The sequence below is a fragment of the Prunus mume genome, linkage group LG3 (genome assembly GCF_029339155.1).
Source record: "Prunus mume cultivar Tortuosa linkage group LG3, ASM2933915v1, whole genome shotgun sequence".
NCBI lineage: Eukaryota > Viridiplantae > Streptophyta > Magnoliopsida > Rosales > Rosaceae > Prunus > Prunus mume.
Genome location: NC_142700.1, coordinates 22237038 through 22247442, shown reverse-complemented (window position 1 = coordinate 22247442; position 10405 = coordinate 22237038). Strand labels below are relative to the sequence as shown.

The 10405-nt window shown below is 46.2% G+C and overlaps 1 pseudogene; it reads left to right on the top strand.

Moving 5' to 3' along the window:
- Positions 1-5924: 5924 nt before the first annotated feature.
- On the top strand, positions 5925-7221 carry LOC148919109 (uncharacterized; annotated as a pseudogene).
- The last annotated feature ends 3184 nt before the right edge of the window (positions 7222-10405 follow it).

Genomic DNA, 10405 nt, shown 5'->3' with positions numbered 1-10405 from the left:
TTCCAAAATCACCATGTACATCACCATTGCTTCCAACTATGGCATTTGAAGAACAGGCCATCCGACTCATATCCATCGTGATATGTATACGATCACCTACGACATTTGTCACTCCTCTGTCTTCTATGCTCACCAGTAAAAGAGCCACTTTCGAAGGAATTACTTCACAAATGTACTTAATAAAAAATTTAATATCATTATTGTCCTCAATATTGATATGCTTACACTCATTCGAGGATATTGAAATTGAGAACTTTAAACAAAGCTTGTCTTTCCTGTTGTCTCTATTAACAATCTTATGCACCCGTTCCAAAAGCTCATCAAACGTGATGTTTCACGAAACTATTATGCCTTTTGAGTCACCCTCTTCATATGTGCACATCTTCTTTGAGGTTACCCATTTGAGATTGTAGCAAAACAAAATTGCAATTGTATCCATTTCTGACCATCATAAAATTTCCTTTTGTTAACACATGTTAAGCTACCAATAAAAAATCTATCAACTAGTGTATAAACCATATAGATAAAACTTCAATTATACATTAATAACCAACAATTTTAAGACATCAGTATTATGCAATGTGAAACGGTTCAGCTAGCATAGCTGTGTTTCAAGCTCCAGCAAGGAAGGCATGTATTAAGAACTCTTAAAGTTAAATCCAACCCAAAGCCATTAACCTAGGGTATCCTATTACTAACTAACTACTTACAAATTGCCAAACCTTGACTGTCCAAGGTTGTTTCATATCGAATATCATCCAAAAGAGTGAATACATTACTTTTAAGGAGATCTGCAAGTCCAAGTCTCAATCACAAAACAATGTATACATAATTTAAAAGACAAATCATAAGCACAAAACAGTGTATCCAAGTCCAAGAGCTTAACAACCACAGGAAATATTTGGCAAATTTCATTCAATCACAAAAACAGCAAGCCACAATAGAAACCCATTAATATATCATTCAAAACAGTGAGATCAATCACCCAATAATCTCAATCAATTAAAAAAACCGAAAACTAAATAAATAAACAAAAACAAAACCAATATAAGAACTCACCACAGTGAAGATCGACAAGGAAGGTGCTGTTGCTTTGTGGTGGAAGTCGACAATGGAGGTGGCAAGTCAAGACTATGGCTTCATTGTTGAGGCCGACAACGGAGGTGGCGAGTCGTGCCTTGGCTAGGGTCCGGTCCAAATTTGGGGTTCAACTTTGAGGTTGAAATCAGCTCCTAGTTGGAAGATATAACTAAGATGAGATAGAGTTAGGGGAGATTCTATGGTTGAGGTGGATTTTGTGAGGTTTGGCAGAAGGAAGAAGAGGAAGAGCAACAACTGAGAAAAAAAAAACGAAGTGAAGGATGGGCAATAGGCTGTCAATAAGGAGTTTTTATAAGGGGCATTTGTGATTGAGTTTCAAAATAAGGATATTAGTGAATAAATTAGGTAAGCCAAGGGTAAAGCTGCCAATTTCCCTATATATAATATACATATACATATATACACATATATTACTATTATAATATACCCATATATAGATATAAATAGGGAGGTGATTTAATACGGAGGTGATTTTCCCACTCCCTTTTTGTCCACTTACACTCCCTTTTGTTTTTTAATAGTTTTTACTATAACAAAAAAAGGGAGTGTAAGTGGACAAAAGAGGAGTGGGAACATACAATTTCTAACAAAGGGAGTGTAAGTGGATAAAAGATGAGTGGGAAAATCAGCTCCCTATAAATATTAATATTATAATAATAGCATACGTGTATATATGTAATATATATACGTATATATACATATATGTGTATATATATTATACCCATATATGTATTATACTATACATATACACATGTATATACACATATACATTACATATGTATAATTTTTATATATATATATATATTATATTATAATATACAAGAAATTTGCATAAATACTACCTAAACTTTTAGGGTTATTTGTGCTTACCACCTAAACTTTTAATTTTTATTATTAACCACCTAAACTTTATAGAGTATTGCAATGTACCACATACGTCTAACTCTGTTAAACTTTCTGTAGAGTTTAAGGGCATTTCGGTCAATTTCTTATAACTATAAACACTATGCCAAATTTTACTTTACACAACACCATATAGGCATCGACAAATCTGAAAACCGATGCTGTTAGTATATTAGGCATCGGTTTTATAAATAATAAGACTAAAAGCGTATAAAGACATCAGCACAAATTTTTGATTTTTTCTACCGATGCTGTTGATTATATTTAGCATCTATGATATAAATATACTGATGCATAAAATGGTTTTCCAAAAAAAAAAAAAAAGTAAGCGGAACATTTAGAACCGACGCCAAAAGCATGATTGATGACTACAGTGATTTTTCGCTAAAAATTTTCGCCCCCTCGCAAATATTTCAGACTCCCTCTCGTATATGTTTTTGCCAAAAATTAAACTCCCTCTCTTCTCTCTCTCGCGATACCCATAGACAGATTCACTCTCTCATCCCTTTCACCTTCAGCATCTCTCTTCTTCATCGATTTCTTCTCTGTCCTCCATCTCTGCCGCCATCTTCTCTATCATCCATCTCTACTATCATCTTCTCCTAAACCCTAAAAGATAGAGCCATAGGCATCCTCCTCGTCGTCAAGAAGAGCCATCAGAGTCCTGTCGTTAACCTTCATCGTCGACGCCCTCTTCCTCAACAGAGTCCTTTTTCTTGTCGGCGTCGTCCTCCAGGTGAGATTATTTTAGTTAGGGTTTCAATTTGTTGGGTAATTTCTCTAATCTTACTCTCTCTTTTTCTATCTTCTGCTGGATCGTTGTCTCTCGTTGGCTCATTAAATCTGCTTCTTCACATTTCATGGTCAAAGAAAAAGCAGATATCTGGGATTTGGGTTGACACAGAGATGGCCAAAAGATTGAGCTCGCAGCTCTTCGTCAGCATTCTCTCATTCCCTTTCTTTCTCTCAAATCTATTTTTAGGATTTTTTTGTTTAAACCACTTGTTTTGATTCTTGGGTTTGTTGCTTAGGATTATCATCGTTCACTAATAATGAACAATGGTATTTCTACTTTTCTTATTAATTTGCTTTGATTATTTATTTATTTTCTTCTGTAATTTGTGGAAATTATTGACTAGTTTTTACCTTTGTGATGATTTTCTCTATCCAAAACCACACTCTGCAGCAATGGCGAAAGATCCAGTTCTAGTTCTTGTCACTACTGCTGGTATGGTCATTCTTTCAAAATTTACTTCCTTTCTAGTATTATTTTCTCTGTGTGGTTGGCTTGAATGAAAATGTGGATGAAGAGAAGAATTTCAAGTTTTTTTGTTGTTGTGCTTGTTATGAGATCACTAAAATTGTTGTTATGTTGAGATGAATTCTTCAACAAGCATGGATTTGAGATTGTTATTTTTATTAATTTTTTGTATTCCTTGGTTTAGGAGGAGACCAAACAGAAGGTTTGGTTCTGTTCTTTGGAATAATTTGATATGTTCTGTATTTCTAAGTATCTTGTGGACTTTGTTTTGGCATCTGATTGCCTTGTTATGGAAGTGCCCTGTAGATTCTTTGTTTCAATCATGGTACTCGTACACCTATATAAAAACATAGGATTGGTTCTTATCCTAATTAATAGCACTCTTTCTTCTTTGCTCATAGTAATCTGGGCTAGAATTACCTTAGTGGTTCCATACCGCACGAATGGACTTCTACGAAGTTGGAATTTCTGTAAGTGGCATCTACACTCATGTTTGAGGTTGCCACTTAGTAGTTTTCGTGCCAATGATTGAACTAATGGAATGTACATGGTGCAGGGCTCTCAGCGTGAACAACTTATCAGGACCAATCCCTAGCTATTTGGGAAACATTGTTACTCTCCAATCTTTGTATGCTTTCAGTCTTTCTCATTTGCTGTTATCTCATTTACATTTACTTTTGTACCATTTGGTTTGGTTTGGCTGCGAACTTGAAGTGAGTATCTGTTGGTCCGTCGAAAATCTCGCGGCCTGGTGCTCCGGGCCGAGTAGATGCACGTCAACACATGACGTCCTTCTTTGGATGCGGTGCGATTGTGCGCGGGCGTGCCAGCACGGTCTACCGTGCGTCGAGATGATGATGAGGTTCGGGTAGAAGATGGTTTAAGTGTTGTGCCTGTTTTGCGTTCGACTCCTAATCAAACGATTGTGGCCGAGTGAGGAACGAATCTCGGCATTTGTCAGGTTCACGGCCTGAGCTACAAGGCCGTTTAGTGGTGGTGTTAGTGGCGAGTTTTAGGTGGTGCTCCGGAGCGTTGCTTAGAGAGCGACGGTCGTATGATAAATGGGGTGAGTGAGGTGATAACAGAGATGGTGCTCCGGCGCCTTGAAAATCAAGGGTCGTATGATATATTGATAGATGGATTTTCCTTACAATCTACCACTACTCCTAAGAAAGCAAATAAAGGTATTGAAAGTGCATTACAGGAAAATATAATTTGCTCCGTGGGAGGCTTTTGGTTTTGGTGTTTGAACCCTTGAACGTAGTCCTGAGCTTAGTATTTATAGGAGTCTTGGAGGGACATTCGAGGCTGATAAGACCTGCGCACCGGGGCAAGTGGGTAGTCAAATCGACATTTGGGATCGTGAAGTTTGGTGGTCTGGGGTTGAGAAGCATGGTGGTGTGACCCCCATAGATCTCGGCAAATCTCGGCCACCGCCTTGATCGTGGGTTCTACCCCCTTGGTCGTGGAAACGCATTTAATGCTCTAGACTGGTGGTCGACAGTCTGACCCTAAGTCGTAAGATTACTTGTGAGAATGTCTGCGCCTAACCACCCTGATTCCCATCACCAAATCCTGACTTTAGCCACTCCCCTCGTGCATTGAATGCTTCTTGTGACTAGTGGGTTTTGCTGCGAAGTCAGAGGCATTACTTCATTAAATGGAGCGTGGGGCCTTGAGGCCACCTGGCGATTCAACCACAGCTTTTTCGGATCGTGTCTTTTGCGGCCTTCAGACCTCGGTCTTCAAAAGCTGCGGTCGCGAGGCCGAGGATTCTTCCTTTGCAGCTTTTCTTTTGCTCTTAAGAGGGCAAAATGTTTGACGAAACGCTAGGCGCTAGGGCCGAAGGGAAGTCCCTTCAATTAGTTCATGACCATGTTTTATTAGGCACAAACATCGCCCCCACATCCCTGGATTCTTTGGTCACGGCCGGCGAGGCGAAAGGATTCAAGGATGGACCCTTGCATTCCACGAAGTGATTGTGACAGTTGGTGCCTTAAATACGTAGGTCAATCGGCGCATTAAATGCGCAAGCACGTCTAGCGAGCCATCATTTTCCGGGCTTGCGCGAGCCGTCGTTCGTCCCATCAAGCGAAGCGGCGGCCTCAAACTTCGACACGTCATCGCGCCCTTTGAGCACGCTTGTCGGGCCGTTCGTCTCTTGAGAGAGCCACGCCCTTCGTTTGAATTTTAGCGCCAATATAAAAGCATGTCCTTCATCCCTTCCTTACGCTTTCAGAACCTTCAGACGCCCAAATTTTGCCAAACCTTTCTCTCAACTCTTCAACCCTTTCGAATTCCATATTTCAGCACCTCAACCCTTTCGCACAGTTATCCCCCTTTGTTAGTGACCACCGACTTCAATTGCCTTCCTGTGTTTTTCTGAAAACTCTCGAACTCTTTGCCCCTTTTACGAGCATTCCCTGGTGTTCTTCGTGTTCATCACCCTTCCTTCGACTTTTTCCGAACATACCCTCACTTTAATCCGTTGCAATGGCCTCTAACACCCCTACATCTATTGAAGCTCGGTCCCAAGCCTTTGGACTGAATTCGAAGACATTTGTCGAGAAATCCAGGCTCGGTCTTACCCAACATCGTCACGCCTTGGGTGATGGCGATGGCATCGCCACCGACTCCTGCATCCTTGGCCCCTCTGTAGATGGTGGATGCCGGGAGGCTGGTGGCTCACTTGAAGAACAATTTAGTGGACCTCTCGGCCTTTGATGGGGATTTCCAAGATTGGAACGTCGCGGACCGCAGCCCCAATGGCCAACCTCGACCCTGGTGGGAGAAATGGCTGCCGAGGATGAAGCACTTCTTCGGCCAGTAATGGAGGGATGAAGGCATCTACCACTTGATCAAACTGTTCGACCGGCCGCTCGTCATGGACCGGTCACTTTTGGCCGCGACCCCATGCTTCTGTTCGTCGGCTACAAATACCATGAACCTTTGGTGTGGTATGATGACGCCGACCGTTCTAGACATGGTCGACTTATTCGACCTCTCTCCCCTCGGCGTGGAAGTAAATGCCGCTCTGGTGGCCCCTGAGGCCGAAGGGAGTTTTAAGGCCGCATGGCCTACGGTCGCCAAGCTTCTGGGAGCAAGGTGAAGAACATGCTCAACTATTATAGCTTCTACAGCAACTTCGTCTTGGAGGACAGCGCCGATGGACGATTCCATCGCTCCCTTGGGCGAGGTCGAGCATGCCGCGTTCTTGCTGTATTGGTTATGCAAGTTTGTGTTCTGCACCCAGGCGAATAAAGTCACCACAGGTTTGCCCACTTGGCCGACTATCTTGCGCAGGAGGAAGGCTGGCGCTCGGCCCGTTCCTCCTCGATCATATCTACCGCACGCTTCACGACGTTGTCTCGGACGGGATGAAGCCAAAGCACGGTGGTCCACTATGGGCCTTCCAGTTTTGGCTGCGAGCTTATTTCGAGTTGAGGGGAGCGGCCAATATCACCGACACCAAGCCGTTGGCCAATGCGTTTGCCCGGGCCCCTAGGAAGCATAATGCCTCGACCTCATGTTATAAATTTTTCTATGGTTTGATCGAGAGGACTGGGTCGCAGTTTCGGGTGTGCCTTGCTCGGCCGTACCCATTGTTCTTGGTGCACGACTTCTCCGTGATCCCTGATAGTGAAACGGAGAACGATTTGAAGGAAATCTAGGGCTCCTTCCGGTCGCGCGCGACCTTCACTGCGACTTTGTCAAAGGTGGGGTCGAGGTTTATCTGCCGAACCGTGGCTCGGCAGTTTGGCTTGATCCAGATGGCACCGCTTCCCTCGTTGTCAATCAATCGGTTCTCGTCTTGGAGGGCCAGCGTCGCCAAAGAAGACGGCGTGGTGACATTTCCTTCGCTTCAAAATGGAATGACCTTCCTCACTCTAATGCCTTGGCTGCGTCGTATCGTCGACGAGGATGGACGAGTCCGGTATGAGGCGCATCTCGGCTAGATTCATTTGGCCCGTTGAAAAGGCCGTGAGGGCTCAAGAATGCGGTGGGACCCCTCGTCCCCAAGGCTACCAAGGGAAGAAGGCCCGGCCGTGGTTCCTCGGACCGAGCAAGCCGGCCGCGCCATACCTGTGGTGGTGGCCTCTTTCGATTAAGTAGCGGTCGCGACCTCAACCGCGCCCCGACCCCAGCGCTGGCTGTAGTGGGTGCAAAAGGCTTCGGCGCATAGGACCGTGCCATCCACCTGCCGGCTCGATTGATCGTTGCCGTTGGTAAGCCCTCTTTCTTTTCGCCTTGCCGTTAGCTTCTCCGAGCCACCCTTGTCCTTGTTTACTTGCTTCTTACCTCTTACTTTTCCATGTACACACAACCCTAGGTCGCAAGAGGGATCGAGAGGCCCCAACCAGTGCCGCAGCAGTTGAGGCCGCCATGACGCCCCTCTCGTGACCGTAAGTACTCCTTCTCGATCACCTCTTTTCCTTCTTTTTCAGGCCACACCCTCCTCTTTCTTTTCTTATAATCTGGTCTTTTCCTCAGGGCGAGGCAATGTCAGGAGTTGGCGATGAGGTGGCATGACGAGGTAGGCCGATGAGGTGGCGGCGAGGTAGCAAGCGGGGATAGCCACCGCCGAGGTGGCGGCAAGCGATGCATCTTGGCGGGGTCGCAGAGGTGCCGACCAGCGAGAGGCCGCGCGGATGTATCGGACGACGAGATCCCTACCGTGGACCCGACGCGAGCCATCCTAGTGGAAATCCCTTGGCCGCCTCCGCCGTACCTACCTTGGCGTTACGCGCTTTGAGCCGTGGCCGTCCGCCTCGTCGTCCGGGTGGCATTATGATCTGCAGTAAGCAATTTTTTCTTCTTGTACCTTCGTTTTATTTTCAGAATTCCGCCGCTGCGTTTGACCGAAATTTTTTGTTTCCAGCCTCTCCGGTCGTCACTATCACTACCCCTAGCTCGGTCGAGGCTATCACTATCTCCTCGACGATTCTGACCGAGCTTGTTGCTGCAGAAGCTCCTAGCGCACCGTCGGCCGCTGAAGTGAGTATTTAGATTTTCACTTTGTCACTTGCCATGTCCTAGTTGGCTGTTTCCCATTTTGACTTCCTTCTTCAATTTTCAGGGAACCACTTCCTCCGATGATCTCGAGGTGTTATATGCCAATCTTCATGAAGAATGAGGCAGCTTGGCCCCGGCCCCTTTGGATGAGGACTCCAGGGTTGTCATTCAAAGGCTCCGAGAGTACCTATTCCTCGGGGTTCACCAAATGACCACGGCTGAGGCATTCATGGAGTTTAGGTCCTGTATGGATACGGCCATGGCATTGGGTGCCTTGACTCGGCTCTGGGACGAGCTACTGGTAGCGCTTGGCGAGGGCGAGAAATGATCGGTCGGTATCTTGAGGCGAACAAAGAATGACCGAGGATGCTCGCTGAGCAAGAGCGAGGTGATAAAGACCAAGTCCAACCTGCCATGGCCCGCTTAAAGGAAAATGACCTCGTCATCCAAAGAGAGAATGAGGAACTTGCGCAGTCAAGATTCAGATTGCCGAGCTCGAGGCCGTCGAAATCTTATCCTTGGTGCCGAGATGGTGCGGTCGCGGTCGGAACCGAGTGAAGTCTTGGCCGGGCACATTCTTAAGGCGTCGAGAAAGAGGGCATTGGCGAAAGGAAGGATTCGGGCGAGGTGGCGGCCGATATAGATGGTGGGGACATTGCCTGGAGAAGGATAACATGCCTAATCTGGGGAATGTTTAGCGAGAGGGTTTAGGTGGGCGGCCGCTCAAAGATTTTGGGATGTAATAATTAAACACTTTTTCTTTTCCCATAAACATACAGATACATGCATATATACATATCTATATATATTTCTTCTGTGTTGTGATCGGCCATGACTGGCGTTTTTTTTCCTTTTGTAAAAAAGGAACGATCTCTCCATCTAAATACAAAGCGTGGGCCTTCTTCTCTGACTGATTAAATGTATTTTTTTTTCTCTTGCTTTATATTGGCCGCGCTGTTTTGTTTAGCTCGCTCGCCTATTTCCCCCTCTTTTTCTTTTTGACTTTTTTGTCGTAGGCCCTCGGTGCCATTTTTTCTTGAACTTGCACCGAGGCTATGTGCGAGCCTTGTTACTGTTTTAACTTTTCTAGACTCAGGGCACGGTTTGCGCTTAGCTCTCTGTCTTTCGCCTAAGTCGCGTGAAAATTCGAAGAAATCGAACCTCTAGCTCCATTAGTTCATGAATGCCATGGTCGTAGGTCAAGATATAGGGGAACGTGCTCATAGAGTGCTTTGATGTGTGGCGTGCCCAAGAAGCTCGGATAGCAAATTGCACCAAGTCTGGGCTTTCCGGGTGGGTCTGACTCAAGTATAACTTGGTGGCCCTAGCCGTCTCTAGGTGAGCCGCCCTTAGTGGTCGCGGACGTCTTGAATCGAAGCCCTAAGAGGGTACCTCTTGTTGGGCCATGACTAGTCGTGGGACTTGTTGCCTCTCGTTCGTGGCCTTACTGCCTGGGCCACTTGAGCGGGGTTGGGCCGGCGGTGGGTGGTATCGGATATGCGCCGTAGGTTTGGCCGGGCTCGTATGGCTCGTAGTTGGAATGGCCGAACCGTCGAAGATGGGAGCTGCGACAATAACGACATGTAATGGTGAAATGGTCGGATTGCTCGACCGTATTCTGCGACGAAATAGCGGTCGAGTTGCTTGGGGGATGGTGCGGGCGGCCACGGTGTGGGTGGGCGAGTTCTTGGACCGCGGTGTCGGGCTGCTTTGCCCTAGTGACACGGCCAAAGCGTGGAGTGGGCCGTCACGTCGTCTCTGCCGGGTAGGTCGGTCCGGGATTTACCCATGTTGACCGGGATTGCTCCCGGTGTTTGTCGGCGTGAATGCTGGCCGTAATTTGGCGCAGGTGCGGCCAAAGACGCGTCGAGGCTTGCTTTCGCCGAGGGGCTCGAACCTCTCGCGCTCTTGGCTTCTCCGTTCGGCTCGGGAGGTGTAGCGAAGCGATGTCACCGGCATCCTCTCCTAAAAAGCGTCCGTAGCTCAGGAGAATCATCCATTACGGCCATTAAGGATGCTTCGATCCTGTAGGCCTGCTTCGCCATCAGATCTTCGACGACGGCTTGCTCTCCCATGGACTCAGCCGTGCGATCCATTGTTATTGGACCGCTGGTTCAGTTCGACCGT